A 27,596-nucleotide genomic window follows, 5' to 3' on the forward strand; every position below is an offset into this window, starting at 1 on the left:
GTTATCTCACGAGCAGGTCCAAAAGCAGAGCCTGGAGATAACAGATAAAAGAGACCAGTTAGGCTTTTCTTGAAATTAGGGGATCTGCTTGAGTGAATGTTCCCATGAATGGGCCTGGGATTTGCATGGTTGGAGTTTCCTACTCTTGCCAAAGGAGGGAGCACCCAGCCTTTCTTATCAGCTTAGCCAGTTGTGGGGCAGAAGACACAGGGCTTGAAAACTTTCAGCAGTTAAATGTCAAAGATGAAGTCAGGGTTTGTTAAGGTGCCAGAAGACAATGGCACTTAAGGGCCTTTGCAACCACTGCTTTCTCTCCCATGAATCATCTTTAATCCAATGTAACAAAATGTGGGTGGTTTCTTGTATTCTGGACTTATGGTGTAAGCTGACGGCACCTTGTTTTAAGTACTTAACATTCTAAATTCAGAGACCCACCAGAAATTGGAATTGTTGAGAGGTGCCGGTTAGAGAAAGGACACACGTTAACCCTGCTCATTCATCCCTACCAATACTATAGAATGAACATTGGAAAATAATACTATGGTTGACATGTTGCAGAGATTGCTGTTCATGGAAAGCCTCCCCACTTTGGAGACATGGAAGGGGGCTCTATGAATTTTATTTTGAAAGTTTGGTAAAGGCTTCAAGAAGAGGAAACAGTTTTCATTCTTTGTTTATACATGTGCTTGGAACAAGGATTGCTGAAATTCTCCTGTGCTAAATGAACAGAAGGAAGGAGAATTGGAAAGAGAAAAGAAAGAGAGGGGGGAGGGAATGTGTGTATGTGTGCGTATGGGTAAGCTGCAGACACGAGAAGGAGCAGAAACACCTTCTCCAAGTATACAGGGGGAGCATTCTGCAGGGTCCCACAGGATCTCGAAAGGCAAATACAATTGGGGGATATAGCCTTGCCATGACACCTACAGATTTGAGGAATGAAGGGACAAAAGGGACATTAAACATTAAAGGAATTCATCAGCTAAGGGTCAGCTGAGAGATGGGGCCAAACCCACAAATGTAAAAATGCCTAGCGGAGCTGCACACAAATACTTTGTCATGGTTTGTTGGAGCTCATAGACATGAATATAATAATTATATCAAGCAAAGAAAAGACTACAATCCCACGCTAGTGAGTAAGAAAATATTGGAGTTCCCTTTCCTAACTCATGCCTCAGTACACAAAAGGAGGGAAGGGAAGTTTGGGAAAGACAGACCATAATTTTCTCTGCTTAACTCCATCTTTCATTAGCTCAAGGTAAGACTAATCTGTGCTACACAGTTGGGAAGGTGAGAGAGGAAATGTTACTGTTGAGTTTGAGAGTAAAGTTTTAAATTGTAGCAAGTCAGCCTTAAATGGGAAAGTGAGGTCCTTCCAGAAACCAAGGGAGATCAGAGAAGCTTTTGAATCTGGTTTCTCATTTTGTTTTGTTTTGTTTTAATGAACCTTTAGCAGGAAATTTTATCAACATAGTACCACATGAAGATAGTTACTAAAAAATAGAACTTCAAGAAATTATTCCAGATACAGTCACATAACTGAATCATTCTGGAGCTTTCGACCTCAGTATAGGTGTTCTATCCCTGTGGGGCTACCTCTGACCATCATTGGTATGTGTTTTGTACCCTTCATTGTGGATGGTTGAGAAAGTACAGTAAACAAGTGGAATTTGAAGGTCACTGTCCTCTGTTGTGTATGTGTGTGCATGTCATTCACATACAGAATTATCCAAATATGTTTATTATGGGAAATATGATCACCCTCCACCATGGGGTGGTTTATACTAAGAATAGTAGGCTATAGAATAAAAATTAAGAACATCAATATTTGTTAAAGAACTGTTCACACAGAAGTGAGAGGAAGCACATTTAAAAGTCGTAGGTGTGACCAGAATAACATGGAGACAAACTCAGAGGAGAAAGGGAAGAGTAAAGAGTGTAAAACCTACCAAAAAAGATTACCCTAAGATAAATACTAAGATGTTGCACTGATGGTAGCATTTCAGATATCCGAGTGTCTTAAGCTATTTCTGTGACATTTATGGAGAAGGAGTTTGAATAATAAATGGCTGTGGAGAAAAGTTGTTGAACACTAGCCATAGGAAAGTGGAAATCCCTATATATATATATATATCCTTTGCAATTGTCTTATAAACATTAACAGAAAACTAAACAAGTGGAAAATATTTCAACTACCTAATTTTAAAAATTATCTCAGCCGGAAAAATGGAAAAAAATGGCTATCTATATAAAAGATAGTTCCTACCTGTTTTGCAATTTATGACATCATTTCATTATGACAACTGTGAGAGCAATAATGCAATGCTATCGGAGCCATTTTCCAGATTTGGGACCTGGGTGACTGACTGTACAACCTATGGAAGACATTTCTCTTTTCTAGATCTTAGTTTATGAATCTAGTCAATTTTGACTAAAGCTCTAGACTTTACACATTTTTATTTTACTCACATGTCCACAAATAATTTCTATTCACACGCAGTGTAGGAAAAATAAACCACCTGTGTTTCCAACACTGTTGTCCCACGTAAAAGCTGTGTAACTTTGGACAATTGACATATGCTCTCAGTGTCTCAGTTTCCTTGTTAAGTAAGTCAAAGTAATAATAATAGTCACTCTGTAATGTAATGAGGACAAATAAGATATTATATACAAAAACTTTCACAGAGTGTCTGGTAAAAGGTGATTTCTTAGTAAATGCTATCCATTATTATAATTGCTTGTAATTCTAAAATGGCCTATGTTACATTTGTGTAAATGTATGTCTATATGAGTTTATATGTGATAGGCATATAGTGTATAAAGAGAGATAAATATATCTATAGTCCTTTTTTAGAGTGTAGGAGCATATATTTCTTTTAATATATTTAACAACTTTGAACTTTATAAAATCATTTCCACAAAATCCATATGCGTAGGAATGAAACTTAAAACATAGAATTTCTAGCTCTCGAGGATTCCCACAAGAGGGGAAAAAGATTCTCTTCATGACTGGAAAAATAGAAGCACTTTGAGACAAACATGTGCTTCAGACTATAATCCACTTTCCTTTCCTACCATGGCACAGACAGCATTATGAACCAGAAAATTGTTTGAGCAGCCACAGATAAGGAATTACAAATCTGGAGGTTCAAGAGTTGTATAAAGCAGATGTAAGGTTAATTTGCATGGTTTAGTTCCCTCCCAGATTTTTTCAATATATTTCAATGGCTTAAAACTCTGAAAAACTGATAGGAAATAAAAAGGTTTCTATAGGCTCTCTGATTTCTTGCTGACTCAGCTGTCTGAAGGCAAAGCCAATTACTATGGCTTGCATTTTCTTGTGCAGAAACCAGAACATACTCATAGTTAAATAGAGTCATTAAATATTTAGGGGAGGGAGAAAAGTTTTATGAATTGAGATGATGACAACAAAAAACTATGTATGGGTATTTTCCTCTTAAACAACAAGAAAACACTTTTCTGAGAGTAACTTGAAAATCTCAAGCATGAAATATGATTTGATTTAATATCCATTTAATGATTTTTTTATATTTTATTTTTTTATTTTATTTTATTTTATTTTTAATTTTTTTAATTTTTATTTATTTATGATAGTCACAGAGAGAGAGAGAGAGAGAGAGAGAGAGAGAGAGGCAGAGACACAGGCAGAGGGAGAAGCAGGCTCCATGCACTGGGAGCCTGATGTGGGATTCGATCCCGGGTCTCCAGGATTGCGCCCTGGGCCAAAGGCAGGCACCAAACCACTGCGCCACGCAGGGATCCCCATTTAATGATTTTTTTAAATGTTGATTTTTTGGTTGGCATGTAAGAAGAAATATCCTCTGATATAAAGCTAAATTTTATCCTTGGCGTAATAAAAAAACCAATATGGTCTTCTGAACAAAGAACTAGCTGAACAATTGGGATTCTATTATTGGCCTCACCAGTGACTTACTTGCTCAGTGACCTCGGACATATCGCTTAAATGGCTTTGTGCCTCAAGGTTCCCAGCTGTAATATAGAGATTATAATGCCTGCACCTACTTCATGGGACTGTAGAACTATTTCAGTTGAGTTTGTTTAAAACCCCAAAGGTTTTTGAAACTATCAGAAATAACAGTTAAATTCAAACAAGGTTGTATTTCATTAATTTCTTTTTACTGTTTGATTTGGCTTTCTTGTAGTCTTATATAATCCTTTTTGTACTAAAATAAGTCACTAGGATGAAATTAATAGGTAAAGATTTTCATGGGATATTAAGGAACAATTTTAACAGTGAAGGGAAATTAAGAATACACTTCTGAGATCCACTGATATAACTTCTACTCCTTGGCATATTTAACTCATGATTCAAAAGAGAATTGTAATATGATCATGTAACTTGGAACTTCTCACTAAATCTATAATTGGCAATTTTCTTTTTTTTAATATTTTATTTATTTATTCATGAGAGACACAGAGAGAGAGAGAGAGAGGCAGAGACACAGGCAGAGGGAGAAGCAGGCTCCCTGCAGGGAGCCCAAGGTGGGACTCGATCCCGGGACTCCAGGATCACGCCCTGGGCCAAAGGCAGGTCCTAAACCAATGAGCCACCCAGGGATCCCCTCAATCGAGATTTTCTCATACTGTCTCTATAAATGCACTGATAATGCATCTTCATTTCTCCAAATCCAGAAGACCTATTAAAGCCCTGTTCAAATGCCATGTCCTTCTAGATTCCTTCCCTCTTTGTAACACTATGTGTCATCCAATAAGGAGTTCTGAATAGTAGGAGGACTTGAGTAAGAGAGATAGCTCATTTTTTATATTCCTGACGTTTCATGATTTCTTACAATTATAAATACATTTGCATACAAATATATATGTATACGTTTATTATTTATTCAAAATTATTCTTGAAAAGAACTTTGAAAAGTTCTTCTCGAACTCCAAACTAGAACTCACTACTCCAACCACAGAAATATCTTATTTGCTCTGTTCTCACAACACTTCTTAGAGTCTTAGACTTTTGCATTTTTACGAAAACTTAGAATCAAGGTACGGTCGACATTTCTCACCTGTAAGTGAAATAGTCTCAACTTAATAATCCTTCCTCCTGCCATATCCCTTAGTCTATTTGGTGTCATACTTTGGTTTTTATTCTTTGTTTTGTTTTTACATATTTAAGCTTTTTATCGTTGATTTAGCTTCTTTTGGTCTCCAATATCATGCTGAAGTGCTGTCTAGTGTTCCTATGTGCAAAAGTGTACAATGTGTCTTACAAAGAAAATACATGTGGTAAGCTGCATTCAGACAAGAGTTATAGTGCTATTTGCCATTAATTCAAAGTTAATCAATCAACAATATATATTAAAGAAAGTATTTTTAAAGAGAAACATAAAACAAAGTTATATATTGATCAGTTGATAAAGATGTTGTGATCAGTTCTCAGGAATATATCCCTGCATTATCCTTAGGAAAAGTGGTTCTGTATTTGCTATTTTGGCATGTGTGGTCACTTTATAGAATATAACTACCCACCAATAATAAGAAATGGCTGTGCCTATTTTGTTTGTGTACAAACACTGCCTTCAGCAATATTTTAAAATCTCCCTTCTAATTCCACAGTAGTGCCTGTCTTGTGCACATTTCCAATTTTATGGTCATTTCAATTATAAACAAAAATTTGGCCAACTTTAAAGCTTCAGTTTCATATTCGTTTTAATGCTTGCCTCCTTCTTTCCCACAAAACTAGCCAGATAGCTATCCCAAGAATGAAACTGAGGCATACATCTTTTACTTTTTGTTATCTTGATATTCTGAGCCGCCTTCCGTGCCAAAATGGAATAGGACATGTAGTTACTCATATGAATATTGCTGTAGTTTTCTTTTCTTCACCCTGCTGCTCTTGTTAAGACTAACTGGTCATTGATACTGTTTCTGTGCAGCATCCAGATGCTGGCTCTCTTTTCACATCCAATATTGCACTCTGCACTCTGCATGTGATTATATCATTGTACACCAAAACAAATAGCCACATGTCTTTCTTCCTCAAATCATGTCATTCTTTAGATCTGGTATATGTGATATTCTATTATTTCTTCTTTTAATAGCTACCGTAGTAATCATTAATGTTATTGTAGATTTTTGCTTTCCCTCTTTTTGGGAAAATGATAGTATTATTCTTTGCCACTCCACACATTATATGAAGTCATGTGCTTCTTAGAGTAGAAACCTCTAAGAAGTAGGACATAATTTGCAATGTCCCCTTTCACTACCACAGCAATCTACATCTCACTGCAGACAGTAGAATCGTCACCAAATTATATTCTTGGCGGAGTATAATGTTGAGACAAACCTCCCAGTTGATAGTATCAAAAGTAAAGTGGTGCCTTAAAAAATAAAGTATGTGGCATTGGCTTATAAATTCTCCAGATTGTAAAAGACAACGTTAATCAGAAGTTAAAGACCGCATTGGTGAAATATTTGATAAAATTGTTTTTTGAAGTAATTTACAAGGAAGACTGGATAACTAAGAAATGTTTAGATCTAAAGATTGGCATTGGTAGTATGTTTCAGTTTGGGGTGATTTCTTTAAGAAACGTATTTTGAAAAAAAGAGGCAAACTGAAAAAAAGTGGCCAGTTTGCAAGTAGGAATAAAAAATAAAATAGAGATTTCAGAAACTCAGTGATTTCAAATGTTGAAAAAATTTACCGAATTAAGACCCCAATACAAAGAGATAACACTGAGAAAACATTTTGACTCAGAAAGGCAGATCAGTGTTCAGCCTTGGTAATTTTGGTCTAGCAACGACGATGTGATTTAGCTGAATGTGAAGTTCGTAAAAGATACACGTGATTGGCTCCTCCAAGTCAATAAGAGCTGGCTCTAGCATCCCCCCTGTCTCTCATCTTCCAATAAGCTATCTTTGGCTTTCTCTCATAGTCATAGAAGGAGTTCCAGAAAATAGGCAGAAGTATTCAATAACACTTGAGGCCTAAATGCATAACTGATCCACTGTGATTTCCCTTATATTTTATTGCGCAGAGCGCATCACAAGGATGTGAAAAATCATGAATGTGGAAAATGATTCCAAATCATAAATGTGGAAAGTGATTCCAAACCATGATATGAGTTTCCATAAAGTCCTATTACAATGCATACACATTTGCTAAATCTAATAAATGTTACTTAAGGCTACTAATAGGAGAGAGAATTAAGAAAGAAATATTAAATGGTAATAGTTCTAGTTTTTATTTTTTGTGATATTTCAATTACAACAATATATATTCCATCTAAGCTGTGAAAGATGAAGAAATTTACAAAATTTCATTTTACCCATTAATCATCTGCCAACCATTAAACTTAGTCTTGTAAAAGTTGTTACATTTTTATTTTTAAAGACTGTTTTTAGATAGATTTGCTTTGGTAACAAATAGCTCCCAAACTTCAGTGGCATAAAACATTACTTTTAGTAATTTTAAGCACATTTACTTTTAGTCAGGAGCTATATGTTTGTATGCTTTATATGCCTTTCCATTACGGACTGTGATTAAAGGAACAATCTCTGCTTGGGACATCTCTGTTGGCAAAAAGACAAAGCAAGATAGCTGGTAGAAACTTAGAGTTACCTTTTCTACTCAAGTGTGTTAAGTCATATCTGCTCCCGATTAAATTGACAGCTTGTTATTGAAAATAGTAACAGTGACAATAATAATACAATAAAAAATGAACTTATTTCCTTAAACTAAAATATTATGGTGAATTTATATCAGATAGTCATAATAAGTAAGTATTTTAGGGAAGAGTAAGAGTGATAAGCTTATAGCAGACAATGGCTCATAGAAATCCTGAAATATTTCTGGAAAACATAAGGGAGGGAATCAATATTGGGGTAGGCCATTTTTTCCTCCTTAGAAATAGCTCTCAGATCTTTTCTTCTTTATCCTTGTCTCCAGTCTCTCGAAAGTCCTTCTTTTTGTACAGTAACCCTAGACGTATCTTAAAAGGACAACAGAAAGCAAGGACCCCGAGTTTACATCCACATAAACCTAAAACTCTTCATACATTTTTCAAACACCATGACACTATATAATCTCACATTACCTAAACTTCATCACTAGGAAATAAGGATTCCATTAATTTGCTATTCTAATTTGTGAAAGAAACATATTCCAATAGGTCTACAACTGAAGTTCCAAATTCAGCTGCAACCTTATGCATCTAAAGACTAAGGGGAGTTTTATTAGTTTCTTAGGGCCACTGTAACAAACTACTAAAAATTGGGTAGCTTAAAACAACAAAAATTTATTTTCTCATAATTCAGAAGATTGGAAGTTCAAATTAAAGTGTTGACAAGATTGGTGGTGACTGGAGGTTCTCTCCTTGTTCCTGGTGGTTGCTGGCCATTCTTGAAATTACTTGACTTGTAGATATATCACTCCACTCTCTGCCTTTGTCTTTACATGATGCTCTCCTTTTGGATTTGTTTCTGAATCTCTTTCTTCTTATGAGAACACCAGTCATATTGGATTTAAGCTCCACCTTAATCCACTATGTTTTCATCTTAACTTGATTGTATCTACAAAGACACCACTTTCAAATAAAGTCACCTGCATGGGTTCTGAGTGGATATATATTTTGGGAGATTACTATTCAAGCCAGTATAGGAGGCTCAACCATATCTATTCAGGATAAACTCAAAGACCCACATCAAGACCCATTTTAATCAAACTGCCAAAAGCCAAAACCAGAGAATCTTGTAGGTAACAAAAGAAAAATGACTTATCATATATAAGGGATCTTCACTAAAATTATAAGCAGATTTCTCACCAGAAATTTTGGAGGCCATAAGAAAGTGAGCTGATATATTCCAAGTTCTAAAAGAAGAAAAAGTATAAACCAAGAATAATATATCCAGCAAAATTGTACTTCAAAAATATCATAAATTAAGATTTTTGTCTTATAAAAATCTGAGGGAATTTGTTACCAGTACACATGCTCTGCAAGAAATACTAGAGTCTTGAATGTCAAAAGGAAAATATAATAGATGGTAACTGAAAGATGTATGAAGAAACAAGGATTTCAGGAAATATAAATATATAAGCAATTACAAAAGCTATTATTACTGTAACAATAGTTGGTAACTTTACTTTCTGTTTTTTGTAGGAATAAGAAATGAAAACTTTTTAAAATACTATTATTAGTCTAAAAGTATCATTGGAAGTTTGGTTTGTAATTCCACATTTTGTTTTCTACATAATTTAAAAAAACTGGTGAATTAAAAAAATATCAACTTACGGTTTTGGATATACAGCATATAAAGATGTAATTTTGTGACATCAGCACCTGAAAGGAATAGGGATAGAGCTATAAAGGAGCAGAGCTTTCATATAGTATTGACAAATTCAAATTAGCATATTATTATAGTTTCAGGTATAATTTTAAATATAATCCTCATAGTATTCACAAAGAAAATAGCTTTAGAATACACACAAGAGGGGGTTAGACAGGACTTTAAATGTTTCACTAAAAGAATCAACTAAACATGAAAGAATATGGTAATGCAAGAAATTAGGGACAAAAAAGCTATAAGACATATTTGATGTAAATCAAATAGCAAAATGACAGAAGTCTTTATCAGTAATTACATTAAATATAAATTGATTAAATTCTCCAATCCAAACATAGAGAATGGCTGAATGGGTTAAAACATGGTTAAACTATCTGCTGTCTATAAGAGACTCACTTTAGATCCAAGACACGAACGTGTGGAAAGTGAAAAGATGGAAAAAACCCTTGCAAATAGTAACCAAAAGAGGAGAGGGTGGCTATAGTAACACTAGAAAAAATAAACTTTAAATGAAAAAAAGGTAATAAAAGTTAAGGGACATTATATATTAATGTTCATACGGCATGATACAAAATTATAAACATTTATATACCTAATAACAATCAAAATATATAAAGCAAGGTTGTCTTCCCTTGGTAATCTAATCTTTCTTCTTGGAAGAAGCCTTAAAGAAATAGTTTTGCAATAATAGTTTGATGCTTTAATACTTCACTCTCAATAATGATTAGAAAAATCAGAAGAGATTTCTCTGGAAAAGGAAGAAGGAAATAGAGGACTTGAACCACACAACTAAACCAGTTACATCTAACAAACATATATATAGAGTTCTCTACCCAACAACAATCATTCTTTTCAACTGTACATGGGATATTTTCCAGGAAATTGGAACCCTTGTGCACTGTTGATCAGAATGCAAATTTGCACAGCCATTGTAGATAAACAGGGAGGTGTGTGTGTGTGTGTGTATGTGTGTGTGTTTTAAGATTTTATTTATTTATTCATGACAGACACAGAGAGAGAGAGAGGCAGAGACACAGGCAGAGGGAGACGCAGGCTCCTTGCAGGGAGCCCGATGCAGGACTTGATCCCAGGACTCCGAGATCTTGCCCTGGACCGAAGGCAGGTACTAAACCACTGAGACACCCAGGGATCCCCTCAAGATGGTCAATTTTAATATATCATGTATATTTTACCACAATTTTAAACTGGAAAAAATGATTATTTACCGTTAAAGCAAAAATAATAACAATGTGGTGTGGAGTTTATAACATATGGGGAAATAAATGTGTGACAACAATAACAAATGGCCATGAGGATAGAAATGGAAGTATACTATTATAAGGTTCTCACACTTTACATGAAATGGTTTAATATTACTTGAAGTGTTGAAAAGTTAAACATATATACCATCAACCTGCAATCACTAAAATAAGTATTTATAGTTAATTGGTGAACAAAAGTGATATGTGAATTCATAAAAATATCCAATTAGTATAAATTAAAGAGAAGAAAAAGGCAACAAAGAACACATGGAAAAATGGAAACAAAAATAGTAAGATTTAAACCTTGAATGGTTAAACATAACACTACTGTGTTATCTGAGACATATACCTGAGAGGAAAAAAAAAGCAATACCTATACAAAGATTTATATGCAAATTGTTTGTAGTTTTATTCATAATATTCATAATATTATTATTCATAATATCTTAAAACTGAGGGGCACTTGGGTAGCTCAGCGGTTGAGCATCTGTCTTTGGGTGAGGTCATGATCCTGGGTTCTTGGGATCAAGTCCCACATCAGGGTCCCCCCAGGGAATCTGCTTCTCCCTCTGCTCATGTCTCTGCCTCTCTCTCTCTGTGTGTGTCTCTCATGAATAAATAAAATCTTAAAAAAAATAAGACACACACAAAAAAGCATATACTATAGGATCTAACTAAAGAAAATTTTAGAAAATTCAAACCAATAAAAGATGTCAGAAATAAAATCAGTTATTGCCTAGGAAAGGTTGGAGGTAGCTTGGTTGGGAACTGTGATTACCAAGGGAAGACACAAATTTTTGTAGGTTATGGAGATGGGTTCAATATCCTGATTGTATTAATTGTTTCACAGGTTTATATATTGTCACAACTTACCAAATTCTAACTATAAATTAGACTTTATTGTAGTTAATTACATCTCAAAAAATAAAACTAGCATAAAGGCTGAAACAGAGACATTAGCAATCCCATTTTAAACAACAAATATAAAGATTAAAAAATTACCTTTTATTATAAGACATAGTTTACATATGTTTTCTCTAACTAGAATTCCTATATGCAACATTCCAGAGAAGCTGTGTTAAAAGACACTGTGTTAAGAAGTAATGTCTAAAAATTTGTCAGTCTATACCATCTGTACCCATTGTATAAACATCTTTCTGTTAGATAACTTGAAGATTTATTATGGAAGCAGCAAATATAGTGCATGTTCACCAAAAATGTATCACATACTGTAGGAGAAGACACAGGCCATTGTATATCAACTAATTGGTCATGGAAAAACTATATATATTAAAAACAAAAAACTTCAACACATTAAGTCAATCATACTTTTGGAACAAGACACATTATTGGTTTCATTTTAAAATTTAGGAGATCCGTGGGTGTAAAATTCATACAATAGTGTTTCTTGTGATTCCTTTTAAAAATGCAAATATCTCCTAGGCCTGCAAATTTCCTGAAATTCAACACCTTCTGCTCTGTTGAAATACACAGATATGTTCATCTTTAATTAATAGCTCACTACAGACTGAAATTTAGTACCCTTCAATTATTATGGTTTGATTTAGAGAAACAATACTTAATTTTTTTTTTATAGTCAAACTTATGGGCACCTGGGTGGCTCAGTCAGTTAAGCGACCTACTTTTGATCTCAGTTTAGGTTTTGATCTCAGGGTTGTGAGTTCCAGCCCTGTGTTGGGCTCCATGCTGGGTGTGGAGCCTACTTAAAAAGAAATAAAATAAAACAAAAATCAATCAATCAATAAACAGTCAAATGTATTATATTAGTGGTATATGTTATTAAAACTACCTCTCAGAATGCATGGGTTGGAAAGATAATGAAAATGTTTCCCAGTTTGGGAATTACCTCCTTGTCATACGTCAAAAAGTTATTAGAATTAATTATTAATATTAATATTAATCAATTAATATTTACTTCCATCACTTTGTTCATATCTGCATAAGTCCCTATATTGCAGATACCTTATGTAGCCTTAATCTATATCTATACCTGTATGTAACCAAGTGTGCTGGAAATCTGAGACAAAAGAATAGCTTAAAATGGATGAGCATATTTTAGTCTATATGAAATTTACTATCAATTGAGACGATAGGTCTTAATTGATTTTAGTTATGTGTGTATGGGGGAGAGTGTAGGTAAAGGAAACATTAATTGTATCTTTGCCTCAAATTCTGACTCAATAGAAACTTGAATTTTTCATTTTAAATGTTATTTGTTTAACTATGTTAAGTTTATTTTTACCTGAGAAACTTAGGAATCACAGAGACACAAAGATAGTAGTGATCCCATTCTAAATAGTGTGGATATAAAATCTTTTCCTTATGGTGCTAGTTTGTACAGCTCATTTCCATGCCCTGTTACTCACTAATGCTATTATAGTTAAATTGGAATCTTTCTAGTGACAATCACACTACATGAAATGTTTCCTTGTAATTATATTAGAAGAAGATATGTTGTGAAAACTGTTAGCTTGACTAGTTAAAACTTGTAAAATGTATGTTATTCTTGCACTTAGCTACATATTTTTGGAAGAAAAAAAAGTATATACAGTGTTCCTTGGCACCTGTGCGTATGTGTGCTCTCTCTAAAACAAACAAACAAACAAATAAATAAATAAATTATTTTTAAAAAAGAATCTCTGATTTGTAGCCAATTCCAGCAAAAATGTGGGTAACCTGGGGACCCACTACTTGTGATTGGTGTTTGAGGTGGGACAGTCTGAAGCTTTAATCATTGGGGTCTGCATACTGATCCTGGGTAGTTAGTAACGGAATTAAAATAAATTGTAGGACATGTAATTGGTATCTGCAGAAAATTGGAGAATTTCTTGGTGTAGAAAATCTACATATTTGGTGTCTAAAGTGTTGCCAAGAGAGAAACAATTTTCTTTTAAAGTCAAAATATACTCCCATAAACCTGGAATTCCCCAGAAAATACATTGTCTCTATAAGGATGAAATAGGAATTATGCCTCCCCTGCCCCACTATGGAAATGAAAAATGTCTGGATTCTTTATCATTGAGTGAGGGCAGAAAATAATTCTAAAATAAGCAGAATGCACTGTATTTATAACCAAGTGCCATTTTACATATATGCAAGTTTGTTTTGGACATAGATATTATTCTTTTTTCATGATGCCATAATGAGGTCATACATTATGGTTGCATATTTGTTTAAAAAGGTTGTAAGCTTCCAGAAGGTGGGGATAGTAGCGTTGAATTTCTCTCATTATCTTCCTGCTGCTGGGTCCAGAGCAAATGTGCAATAAATGACTTGGGTGAAGAACATGGATTATTTGTGCCAGAAGGAGCAGTAGTGTTTGGGGGAAAGGTCATGGCCGAATGCCCTTATGGATTTTGCTTATCTTGGGCAAGGGATGTTAGAATAATTGTAAAATATGGAGAAATTCCTTTTCACTCTGGAAATTTGGGTTATTTTGTGTGCAGAGACCGATATCCAGATGGCTGAGTTATAACTAGAAGAAAAACACTGAATGTGGTTGGGGACAGCCATTTCTCTTTCTTTTATGGGAAGAAATTATGGTTATTACCTGAGATTTCATAGCCATGAATAGAGTACTGATAGAAAGATTCTGAAGTATCTCAGATTTTTCTAGGTATTGTTCTAATCCAAAGAATCAAGGGTTCATAGGTAGTATGAATTAGGAAGCATACAGTTATAATGTTAAGGATTAAACAAACACAAAGACAATGACTCTGAATCCAGACTGCCTAGATTCATATACCAACTCAGCATTTTTTAAAGACTTTATTTATTTATTTATTTAATTATTTGACAGAGAGAGAGAGAGAGAGAGCACAAGCAGGAGGAGTGGTAGGCAGAGGCAGAAGGAGAGAGAGAGGGAGAAGCAGACTCCCTGCTGGACAAGGAGACTAATGCAGGGTTCCATCCCAAGACCCTGAGATCATGACCTGGGCTGAAGGCAGACGCTTAACCAACTGAGCCACTCAGGCACCCCTAGACACTCAGTTGCCCCCCAACTCAGCTTTAACTAGCTGTATAACTTGGAGATACTATTTCTTTGTCTGTACAATGGGGACACCCACAAATTTCACCTCATACAATCATTGACAATATAAGTGAGTTAATTTAGATAAAGTGTGTTTAGGTCATATCTTGACACAATATTACCATATTAATATTATCTCTCTGCTTTCTTACCTGGACACCAGTAAGCTGAGGGGAAGGGAATATACTATTCAACTCTACCTGTTCCACAGCTCTAAAGGCTGCAACATAATAATAACAATAAAAATGATAATAAAATTTATTAACATCTTGTATATCAGTCGCTGTAATTTTATATTTATTTCTTTCCCTTATTACAATGAGGATAGTAACATCAATATGTCCATCTTACAAAGAAACTTATCATTAAAGAAACTTATTACCTTGCTTAAAAACAAACAAATAATAAGCAATGATGTTAAATTCCGGCTTAGTCTAACTTCTGAGTACTCTTTTAAAACCAGTTATGCCATCTTAAAAGGAGAAGAATTTGATAAAACATGCATTGGATAGATGAAAGAACAAATGAATTTCAAAAAAAAAACCCATCATCTCTTTTCACAATAAATTTACTTTATGGATATGTTTAGTAATGATAATGACTTCACATTCATTTCAGCACTGGTAAATGTGTTTTTTTTCAGTATCTTTTAAAGGTACTACAGCAAAGTGGTCTCCATAAGGCAAAATAAAATGTGGTGCCCTGGTATCTGTTTCTTTAATTGAGCTTTTAAAATATATATCATTTGAATGAAATTATAATGATTTCATTAACCTATTTTGCCCTTTCTCAAATATAATGACTATAAATGTGATAGGAAATTACAACTGCCCATTGCTGGAAGAAAGCAATCAAGCTAGATTGACCAATATGATTATTACATGCCTGTCTGACAACTTTTTCCCCCTAGATACTGAAGCTGAAGTTGGCAGACCATATAAATATCTATTTGTCTATTTATGAAAAAATTAAATCAGGAAAACTCAGGATCAAAATTTTAATTAATCAGTTTTACAGAAGGAAATCTCAAATTTTTAGTTCTTAGGGATTTCCATTTTAATAGTAATTATAAAACATTCTGGCTTAGTTTGTTATACAGAGGTGATGGATATACATTCAGTGATTTTCAACGGGAAGCTTAAAATGCATTCCCAAATACCAAAATGTTTTACTGTGAAATAATTTTAAAATTTAGGAGAAAAAGAGACTATTAAGCTCTTAAAGGTGTTTAGGTTCATTTGCTAGATACCATATAAGCCAGATGCTATATGAGATATAAGGACTTGCGGATTTAGTAATTTTCTCATCTTTCAAATGTGAAGAAGTGTTGTTAGATATGCCGACATATAGATACCCAGAGGAAAAAAAGAAACAAAAAGCGATGTGGTACTGGAGAGGAGGAAAATAAAATAGCAATCAAATAAAGAACAAAGATGCACTGCATTGTATAGGGGAATGCAACAAAATATTTTCTCTTTCTCCTTCCACCCCTTCTCACCTCACTCTCTCTCTCTCTCTCTCTCTTTCTCTATCTCTGTTTCTGTCTCTGTCATCTCTCTCTCTCTCTCTCTCTCTCTCACACACACACACACACACACACATTCACACTTACACTCTGGATTGTGACCTGTAGTTTAAAAAAAAAAAAAAAAAGAAATCTAAAGTGTTTGGCTGCTGGCACAGTAGCCCCATTTATAGGTGTAGTCTTTTAGGAATAGAGATTACAGAGAATCATACATCAGAAAATGAAAAATTTTCTTTCCAAAAAATCATTGATCATTTTATTATATATATATAACTATTTAATTCACCCTACAGGCCATTTTTTCAAATAATTGCTACTTTTGCCCTTGCTTTCCAACATTATTTACTCATTTTATCCATTTGAGAAAAATCCTCCCCTTAATGAAATATATCTCAAAACAGCTAGCATAAAAGACAAAAGAGTAGTTAGAATATTTAGATTGGCTTATTTTTGTGGGTTGAAAGGATTTTCAACCCACAAAAAAGGGCTTGTTTTCAAATAGGTAGTCTCTACATACATACCTGTGAACAGGATCTAAATACCTCCTATTTAAATAATTTATTATTTGGTTAATAACTGAAAAAGAAATTACTTGTCTTCGTCCAGTAAAAAGTTATGCTCTGAATTAGTATGATGTCTTCTTGTTCAAACCACACATAAATACACAGAGACCTTGATTTTTGCTGAAGATGTGTCCTGAGATTTGATGTATAAACCCATAGTTTGCCCCCCTTTTGGTCTTTCCTGGCACTTGGAGTCCCCATCATATTTTAATATGCTTTATGTTCCAATTAGCAGTCTGCTTAAAAATCAGGTTGAAAATTTCTTGTTTATGGGAAGGGACTTTTGTTTTCTCTGTAACACCATTAAGAATTAGAACTGCTGTTTGAAATAGCAGGAATAGACAAAAAAATCCATTGATATAATATTGGACGACGTCTTTCCATAGAATGCTTATTACAAATGATAGAGAAACAGGCCTTACCAGGAAGTCCAGGTCATTTAACTTTCTCAAATTATAATTATAATTACCTGTATTTTGAGTGACAGGACCAGGTATCTAGAACCTCAGAGAAGATGCTGTTTTCTCTCTCTCTCTCTTTTTTTTCCCCATACCAACAAATTTAGGGGCAGTTTTGAAATAAGACATGTTAATTCTGGAAACGACAATATCACTCTCCAATTTTCTTACAATGCTGGTGCTTTCCTTCCCAGTGTCCAGTAAATTTCCTCAGATCCCTACACTGGGAATAATTAGAATACATATCTCTGTAATCCACATTCCAAGAAGCAAACTCAGAGCAAATCACAATTTTTCTTTTTGCAGAGTAACTTAGTTTATGTTTGTGAGGGAAAAAAAACAATAAGCATAAACTTACCTGTATCAACACATGATTGATTAATAACCTCAAACCCTTTCTGTTTATTTGTATTGGAAAATTGGGTATACGCTAACCATAATAATTTTTTTCTTGGTGAAATTCCAAACACTACTTTGAGTTATAAATAATTTTATGCAAGCAGATGTAGAACTTTTTTTCTTTCTTTCTTTAGTTAACTCTGAGTCTGGGGAGTTCTGCTCAGGAGTGAATTAGCAATTTTGCTTCCATCAGAACCACTTCTCTGCAGAGGTTTATTCTCCAAATAAACCTTTTTTTCCACTTAAAGTCTCCCTAGCAGCCACAAACCCTGTGGCTTCCAAATTTTGCACCTTCTAAGATTTTTCCACCAGCCTTCCTTTCCACTCTCATCTTCATCCCACACCTTTCTTTCATGAAATACCTTCCACTTAATTCACCAGACAATTGTAGAAAATTTTGGTGACCCGGAGTCACTGAAAGCCCAGAAACCAATATGTGGAACACAGGAACCTATATATATGCCTAGGACTTCAGAGTAAGGAGCTTAGGTGGTTCATCAATGAGGAATAGTTATATAAGAATACATATTAAATATACAGAGACAAAGATAAAAATAGAGGGCAGCCTGGGTGGCTCAGCGGTTTAGTGCCTCCTTCAGCCCAGGGTGTGATCCTGGAGACCCGGGAGGGAGTCGATGTCAGGCTCCCTGCCTGGAGCCTGCTTCTCCCTCTGCCTGTGTCTCTGCCTCTCTCTCTCTGTGTGTGTGTCTCATAAATACATAAATAAAATATTTAAAAGAGAGAGAGAGAGAATAGAGATATACTATAGAGATTTATGTACTATATATAAAGAAAAAGATATATGTGCCAGTAGGAATTTGTTTGAAAAGTGTAAATGGAAAAAAAAAAAAAAAAAGAAAAGTGTAAATGGGCAAACTCTCCCTTAGTTTTTAAATTTTGTTTTGTTGTTGTTTAAAACAGTTTTAATTGTGCCCATTGTTCACAAGAGCGTGAAGAAATTGACACTCATGTTTAACAGCTGGTTTGAAAAAAAGTTCAAATTTTTCTGTAGTGTGATTTAGGAATATAAATACCAATGTATATTATAAATCAGAAAACTGTGCAAAATATCATATGTAACAATTAGACTTCTAGGCACTCCTCACAAGAAGAATTTACAGATATGTTCATGTTCACCTCAAGTATGCTTAATACAACATTTTTATAGTAGTGAAATGTTGACAGTGATGTAAATACCCAACACAGAGAAATTATTAAATTAATAGTACACATGTACACATATACACACATGTACTGGAAAAATATATAGCTATTAAAATGGCATTATAGAAGACTACTAAATGATTAAGAAACTGTTCATGATCTATAAGATGACAAAGGGTCCTTAAATTATATATATATATAACAAGATATACACACGTGTGCATATGCATATATGTATATATACAAAATTAAACCTGGAATGAAGCCCACAAAAATGTTAATAATTTATCCCTGAGGTATGATAGATTTGTTTTGTTTTGTTTTTGGTGAGAATATTTAAATTCTAATGTCTTAGCAATTTTCAATTATGTAACAGTGTTGTTGTCTGTAGTTACCATGTTTCACATTAGATGCTCAGACTTCTTTTATCTTGTAGCTGAAAGTTTGTACCCTTTAACTAAGTTCTCCCTCTTTTCCCTCTTACCAGAGATGGATCCATCTCTGGCAACTGCTTTTCTACTATCTGTTTCTATGAGTTTTGTGTTTCTGTGTTTTGGATTTTTTGTTTGTTTTTCTTTTTAGATTTCACACATACATAATATCATGCAGTATTTGTTTTTTTCTGTCTGGCTTATTTCAGTTAGCATAAGCCCTCAAGATCCATATTGTCTTCAATGCCAGAATTTCCTTCTTTCCCATGGCAGAATAATATTTCATCATGTGTTTATATATATGTATCACATCTTTTTTTAATCCATTTGTCCATTAAGTGACACATATTATTTCCATATCTTGCCTGTTGTAAATAATGCTATTTTCATTTCCTTTGGATATGTACCCCAAAGTAGGATTGCAGGATCATATGATAGTTCTATTTTTAACTTATTATGGAAAGTCCATACTGGTTTCCTTAGTGGCTATAGATAATTATATAGATAAATATATAAATTCTTTGTTGAGTGAATGAATGAATACAAAACTAATGGAATAATTTAATGAAAAGTAAATGTTCAGGGTTAATTATAGTTATATTGCCTGATCTGTGCATACCACCCTCTCCCCTTTATTCACTCCTGAATACAAAATTCTTCTATCACTCCATGTCTCTCATAGTGTTTAACACAATGCCAGAATGGTGTAAGGTGGAAAATCGAAGCCTATTTATAAGGTGGGATTCCCTCTATGTTAAGAAGTTCTGTGTATATGATACCTATGTGTTTTACACCAACAAACATGTTAAAAAGTAACATCTATTATCATAAATTGAATTCACTCCAGTTTTTACCACTTTTCCCTTAATACTCTTCTAATTATTATTTTTTATTTTTATGTTATAATTTCTCTGGTTAGCCCTTCTAGTGAATGATTTTGTCTTCTAGCACAGTATTTTTCTACCTAGTGGTGGTAAAGAAAGTTTTATTTCCTGATTTATCTTCAAATGCAGACCAATAATTACATAAAATACAATAAGAATTTTTAGAAAGAAATGTTAAAAAAAGACATGCCAAATAAAAACCCAAGCTTTTATATTTCATTCTAAATATAGGAATCCACTTCCATAAATAAGGAGTCCATAGGCAAAAGTGATGATAAGGGAGATTAATAACTATTTTTTCATGGAAATCTTGATAGATCTCTTTGAAACTCAGTGTTTTCACCTGCAACATGGGAATTAAGATAACTAGACTGAAGGATTATTAAAAACATCAAACAACTCACGTAAAATATCATGTAAGCAGGTTATCATGTATGCATGTTTGTGTATGTGACATCATTACGATTATTTATTTTCATTACTTGAGCCGTCTGATTCTCAAGCACTTCATAGTGTGTGTTCCCTGGTCTCCTCCACTCCTGGTTCCCTCAGGCAGAACATTATATATATTTTAACCAGAAGTTTCTTTTCCTTCCAAAAAGACCACTTTATTTTGACTCTGTTCTACTACTTCCCTTAGATGTTTGAAAACTGTTTTTAATATCTTCATCCTCAAGCTCATCAATTTCTGTTTTATACAGAGAGATTTCCTTTGTTATTTCTAAGTAGGATACTTTCTTGGTTTTGCTTTTTTAAGTGGCTTTTTATACTCCTATGCTGTCATATACTGTACTTCACCATATCCTTTTCAAGATTTCCCTTTTTCTTCCTTCAAAAATTTATCTTCCGGAAAGCATTCCTATCTGCTCATGCTTTCACATGAGTTAGTGAAATGTGAAATTTGTTCCCCAAAGTAATGTTCCAGTTCACTTTGACACAGGAAAATACAACAATAAACTGTAATTGTTCTCCTGTAAACAGGTACGTAACCCTCCGTTAAGCTGCTCCTGTGTGTGCAATGGAACTTGAAGTAGCGTGAGTAACCTGCTTGTGAGGAGACCACATAGAACTAAGACACACACACAAAAATGATCCCTGGAAGCTCTTTGTTCAGCCTTGCTCTACTTTCTAATAGTGGATTTTGCCTTCATTTCATTTGCTTTTCTTCTCCACGTTTTGTTTTGCACCACAGTCCTCTCTAAAGAGTGCAAGCCAGTAGTTCTCCTTGAGTCAGTCTCTCTGCATGGTCACATTCCACAGTGCCACTTTTGCATCTGGTAGCACATTTATGGTTTTGCTACTTTGATCTGTTTAATTGTACTTCCTACTGTTCTCTAGAGAACTCTCTTCGTATCTGTCTACAACCTGTGCTCCTCCTGTAAAAAGCAATGTCAGCTGCATTAAATAAAATTCATTTTTGAGTGTATATTAGAGTCCCAGTTTCACTTGTGTATTTTACTTTCCTGGAAGTACCTGAGAATCTCCTTGTAAAAAAGTCTCCAGGCCATATATACAGACAGAAGCTATAAAAGCAGGCTTGTCTCATTTCTCTGGCACCTTGCACTATTACACCCTTCACACACAATCCCCCACCACTGCGTATGGGCTGCTGATGGGGTTGCTGGGAAATGTCTTCACATATTTCATCAGTGTTCAGACAGATGGTCTTAAACAGAAACTGTTTGTGTTGTTGTTTTCCTAATCAAACATTTGCTTCATAGAAATAAAATTAATATTCTTCCCACTTTCCTCTTAAAGCATGGTATCTCTTCAAATTCCTCAACCCAATAGCTTTTCTCCTTGCTACCGTTGTGCCTATCATATGTTTTATGCTATGCTTAGAAAATTCTTGAAATCAAGGTCCAGTTTCATTGTCTACAACTTTTAGTCTTTCAATTTTCAAAAATTACCAAGGCGAGATTCTGTTTGCAATTACTATTTTTAAATAGTGTAGTAAATCATATGTAAGATGTGCTTAAATATGTAAAACATTTCTTTAGAGTACTTACTTCCTTGAACTTAGTTCTTGAGCTGATCATTTCCAATAAATAAGCAAGTGCTTATTATTTTGTTGCCACCTTGCATCAGCTCAGACTCCTTCTTTCCTATTTCTGAAGTTCCTTTATAAATATTGCTACCATCATTTAGGGAGCACAAGTATCACCATTGTTTTTCTTTAGTGCCAACTTAAACTGCAACTTTTTTTTTCCTTTTACTCTCCATACTCTATCTCTGCACAACCTCAGATGTCTGTAGGAAGTGTCTTTGTTCTTGTCTGTTTTTCTCTTCTCTCACCATCCTATCTTTACAGACCTGTTATTTCCATTTGGATTACTGCTTCCATGTCCTCACCCTGACTTTCTCAGTCTATGTACTCCTTTAAAGATTTCTGCAGCTATTTTACTCTTTAAAGCTGTTGGCTTGATTCCTTCCCTGGGGAATTTTCTTTATATCATTTTTAAAAATATGAGCCACCACTTTGTGACAGCTGGAAAGGTGAACAGGAATTCTCTATTCTTGATTATTCCTCTTATATTTTTAAAAATTTCTTCTTCTCATAGGGACATTCTCAGCCTCCAAATACCTCTGCCAAATTTCTCAGCTGTTGAGAGATTAATTTCAGCTATTACCATAGCAGGATCAGAAAAACTAACATCTTTCACATTGCATTATAGAACCTCTATTTTCCCTCGTGTGTGTGTATGTATATGTATATGTATATATGTGTGTGTGTATATATATATATATATATATATATATATATATATATATATATATTTAAAAAAATCTATCAGCTCCTATCATTTTTCCAGGGATCTTTTTTGGTAATACAACTATAAATGTGTGTATGTAAGTTAGCATCATTTGATCTCATATTGAAGATTGGCTTACACTTTGATTTTATTGCCAAGTATCTTGGAGTCAGAAAAACCTCAAACACTAGCCCCAGAGGGAAGGGTGGAAGTAAGTTCTGGTGGCAGTTTAATGAATGTTTACCCTTTTGAATCAAAGAGTAGTAATCCTTCCCCCCATTGATATTATCACTTACTATAGATAAGCATTTCCATTCTGTGTCTCTAATTTTCCTGCCCTCAGTCTTACCCACTGATTTATAGAATACATTATTTGCTACAATTATCATCCCATACAATGTTGCTTCTGACCAAGGCATTCACTTTACAACAAAAGAGTAAAGCAAAGGACTCATACCCAAGGGAATCACTCACCTTGTTGGGTGCCTCATTACCCAGAAGCAGTTGGTCCAGTTATATAGTGGAATGGCTTATAGAAAATACCTGGTAGAATTGAAGAAATGTTCTAAATTTTTTTTTATTTATGACCACAAATGTTTTTTTCTGTCTTAGAAAACAGATTGGAAACTCAATGGTTGAAAGTGAGAATGACTCCTTTCATTATAATCCCTCAGAACACCCTCAAAAATGATTTTGTCTCCCCTCCCTATAATTTACTGCTTTGATGGTTTACAGGTGTTCGTTTCCAAAGGCGGAATTGTTTTACAAGGGCACAGTGATGGTTTCAATGAACTCGAAATTAAAAACAAAACAAAACAAAAAAAACCTTACTCTTACTGAGTTTCTAATGCAACCAAATTAATAGGTAAAGGCCAACTGTTTGTAGTTACAATCTTAATAGTAAGGTGCAATATAATTTCTGCTACACAGTAGAAGCAGAGAGGATTATGTTTGTCCAACTCATGGGTTCTCAAGGCCACAGCAATCAAATATCAAACATAGCATGATATTTAAGGAGTCAAAGTTTGAATCACCTTACTAAGCAGAGTATCACAAACTTTTGAGGCACTGACTGAGTATAAATGGAACGTAGCATGGAAAGTGAAAGAAACAAGTTTTAAATAGCAACTAAATACCAGTTGTTAAACAAAGACTAGACAAATAATCATATTGTCTTCATTGTTCTGTATCTTATCAGTTGCCTTTTTTAAAGCTTTTCTTTTCTCAGCACGCCATGACTACATTGGTCAGTAGAACTTGCGATTCTTGATCTCAGGATTGTGAGTTCAAGCTCCATACTGGGTATGGAGTATACAATAAATAAATAAACAAGTAAATAATATGAATTTAAAAAGTGAAGACTTTCTTTTTTTCTGCACAATTTTTATAAAGGGTTGAGGGAATGACTTATTAATCAGTCTTTACAGGTTATAGAAGGGGGTTTGTGATTACACTAGAAAAGAAATAAAGACTATCTAATGCTATATATAGTATAACATATGATGAGGATTTCAGGAAAAGAGCAAACACATTGTCACTTGCACATCATCTTTGTCAGTCACATGATCTTGTTGCCATTGTTTGGGAGATAAGCTTGAATAGAAGGCTGTGTACTGGCACTGAGGAAAAGGATTGTTGGTACTCAGAACCATTCTCACCACCTTCCGTGCTCTCTCCTATAGCTTAGAAGCATGTCTAGAACACAAATTTCCCAGGGTGCTTTGTGGCAGGGCTTTGGTTTAGATTATAATAATATGAGTGACTGTTAGATCTGGAAGGCAGAAGTGAAACAGTTCTATTCTTCCTTTTGCATCAGAAAGCAAAAGCATGGATATGGTGAATGTGAGAATTTTTAGTGTCTGCTGGCCATTAAGAATCATTCTCTTCAGTGTTACAGCCTGCCCTGCAGCAACCAACAGCAGTGACTTCCCGTACCTTTTGAGCAGGGTTGGAAATAGGAACTTCATAATTCCCCCAAAGCTATCAACAAACCTGAGATCTATTGGTGGTATGCCCTGACCTTTTACTTCTCAGTCCTTTCAACAGATTTGTAAGCACTTAATTTGCTGTGCTAAACTCTAAATTGCTTGCAATATTTAAAGAGGTTTATGTTATCCTAATAGAACCATCAATGACAAAAGGTTATACATAAAGTGAATGAGGATTTATAAAGATTTATAAAATAATACTACATGGACTTCTATGCTCATTTAAATAACACTATGCATGTAACAAAATAATTTCTAGTAAATAAAGGGCTCTTAATATCAGTAATCAAATAATATCAATAAATAAAAGGCAAACATCTACAGAGAAATTAGACAAAAGTTGTTAAGAACCAGTACTTAAGAATGCGGTCATTGCTATCCCCTGCTAATTTCTTCTCTGAAAATCCAACTCAACAAAAATAGGCCAAAAAGCAAACCAAAAAAAAAAAAAAAAACCTCACAGAAAGAAACAACAACAAAACCAACAAAGGGGAATAGATAAAGCATCCATATAATGTTACTTTAAGAAAAGGGGTAATAAAAAAAAAAAAGAAAAGGGGTAATAGGAAAACTTCCCAACAGAGAAAAAACATGGAAGAAAACCGAGACATTAAAGCAGATAAAATTTGAATCCAACACTCCCAACATTAACACAAAAATATTAAATATGTAATCACAACTTTTACAAAAAAAAAAAAAAAAAAAAAAACACTAAGCACACAGGAAAGAATGGCCAGTAAAGAGGAAGATAAATAGGAAGAAAAGAAACAGAACAGTAGGATATATAGAAAAGTGAAATGAGAAAAATTAACAAAAGGAAACTAAATTCAAATAAGTAGTGAACAAGTAGTAAAGAAAAGACAGGAACCAAATATATAACATGTGCAAAACTGAATATGTGAAGGAGAAAATGAAATAAACAAATGTTCCGTTGAGTTTATTAGGAAAGATCCATTTGGCTTCTTGGTGAAAAAGAGTATGTCACTTATAAAGGAAAGGAAACAAGACAGATAAATTGAAAATGAAGGTCCAGGTAATCACTTTGGCTGCAATATTCATTGATAGAAGATCAACACTTGCAAAGAGACTCAAGGAAAGAAAATATGATACAAGGATCTTATATCCAGCAAAGTCATCTTCCAAGTATAAAGTATATAGACAAAACAGTTTTTACCGTAAAATAGCAGGATACATTTTTCATACAAGCCTTTCTGGAAGAAAGGCTATAGTTAGGTAAGAAGTGAATGGAAAGATCCTGGCAAAAGACTATTAGGGAGAATTTATTTATTTACTTATTTTTAGAGATTTTATTTATTTATTTATTCATGAGAGACACAGAGAGAGAGACAGAGGGAGAAGCAGGCTCCGTGCAGGGAGCCTGATAAGGAACTGCAGGATAGTGCCCTGGGCGGAAGGCAGGCGCTAAACCGCTGAGTCACCCAGGGATCCTCCAGTGGAATGAATTTAATATATTCAACTAAAAATTGAAACCATAAAAACCAAGGCAGGAATAGGAATAATAGGATAGAATATAAATATTGGATATTCTGATAATATCAAATGAATAAAGGAAAACAAAATAATTTGGATATTAAAATAATTCTCCTTATTACCTTATGCACAATAGCTTGCAGCCAAAGGACATCTTTTAAAACGACAAATTCGGGCAGCCCCGATGGCACAGCGGTTTAGTGCAGCCTGCAGCTCGGAGTGTGATCCTGGAGACCTGGAATCGAGTCCCACGTCTGGCTCCCTGCGTGGAGCCTGCTTCTTCCTCTGCCTGTGTCTGTGCCTCTCTCTCTCTCTGTGTGTCCCTATGAATAAATAAATTTAAAAAATAAAATGATAAATTCAGGGACAAAAGCATAGATTTCATACAAAGATAAACACAAAAGGAAGATAATATTAAGTGACGGAGCAGAGGAAGGTATGAGGGAGGAAGAGAATGCAAGATTTTTTTCTCATAATGAATACAAAGGGGAGCCTAAATATTTTATTCAAAAGTCTCATTATAAAAATAATCACTTAAAAACTTACTAAATATTAGAGTAGTCATAATATATATGTATAATGTAGCTATATATGTAGATTATATATGTATAATATATCAGAAGATATATATTTATACTCAAACATAAGCACAAATATATACAAAATCTGATATAGCACATCACTTTAGAGTCACGGGAAAGAAGGAGGGAAAGGAGGAGGAGGAAAAAAGGGGGAAGAAGGAGGAAAGGGAGAGGAGAAAAATGGGGAAGAAGAGGAGAAAGAAAACAGATTAATTCCATAAATATTTTTTTTTTTATAATTGAGCTTTAATGAATAGTAGGAAACAATTCAGCATTGCTTCCACTCTCCAAGGGTAGGTTTTCTTTGTTATAAATATTGTTAAATGTTTCCCCAGGCAAGTGAAATATTTTAATGTAGAACTATAGACAAAATATAAATGAATATTGGAGGATATGTATCAATGATGAGTTTGAGAACTTGAAAATCTTTTACCTTAATATTGTCTCTCCGAATTAATTATTTAATGAATATTTTATTATTATCATAAAGAAAAAGAACTGTGTTGGAAAGGGACAGGGAAGGCAATTAGCTGTATGTGATTATTTAAAAAAGAGCAAGTGGTAGGAACATGTGAAGGTATCTTTTTATTTTGATTATTTTCACATATCTGGTTACAGAAACTATCATCTTTTCAGTGCTTCAAAATGCACTAGAATATTAGTTACTGTATACAGGCAGGATTATTTTTTTACTTGTTTGTCTTGTTTTTACAGTT

General features: G+C 34.1%; 1 long non-coding RNA gene across 2 annotated transcripts; it reads right to left on the bottom strand.

Moving 5' to 3' along the window:
• LOC140596634 (uncharacterized) lies at positions 1-26,618 on the bottom strand. 2 transcript variants are annotated; one of them, XR_011998532.1, is made up of 4 exons: positions 26,422-26,618; positions 9,279-9,326; positions 8,811-8,857; positions 1-31 (listed from the first exon to the last, which is right to left on the bottom strand). It is a non-coding gene; the product is annotated as an uncharacterized lncRNA (long non-coding RNA). The 2 variants fall into 2 exon arrangements; XR_011998531.1 differs by lacking the exon at positions 1-31 and having other exon boundaries at positions 8,676-8,857.
• Between the last annotated feature and the right edge of the window lie 978 nt (positions 26,619-27,596).

This window comes from Vulpes vulpes, unplaced genomic scaffold (assembly GCF_048418805.1).
Source record: "Vulpes vulpes isolate BD-2025 unplaced genomic scaffold, VulVul3 Bu000000683, whole genome shotgun sequence".
Classification (NCBI taxonomy): Eukaryota; Metazoa; Chordata; class Mammalia; order Carnivora; family Canidae; genus Vulpes; species Vulpes vulpes.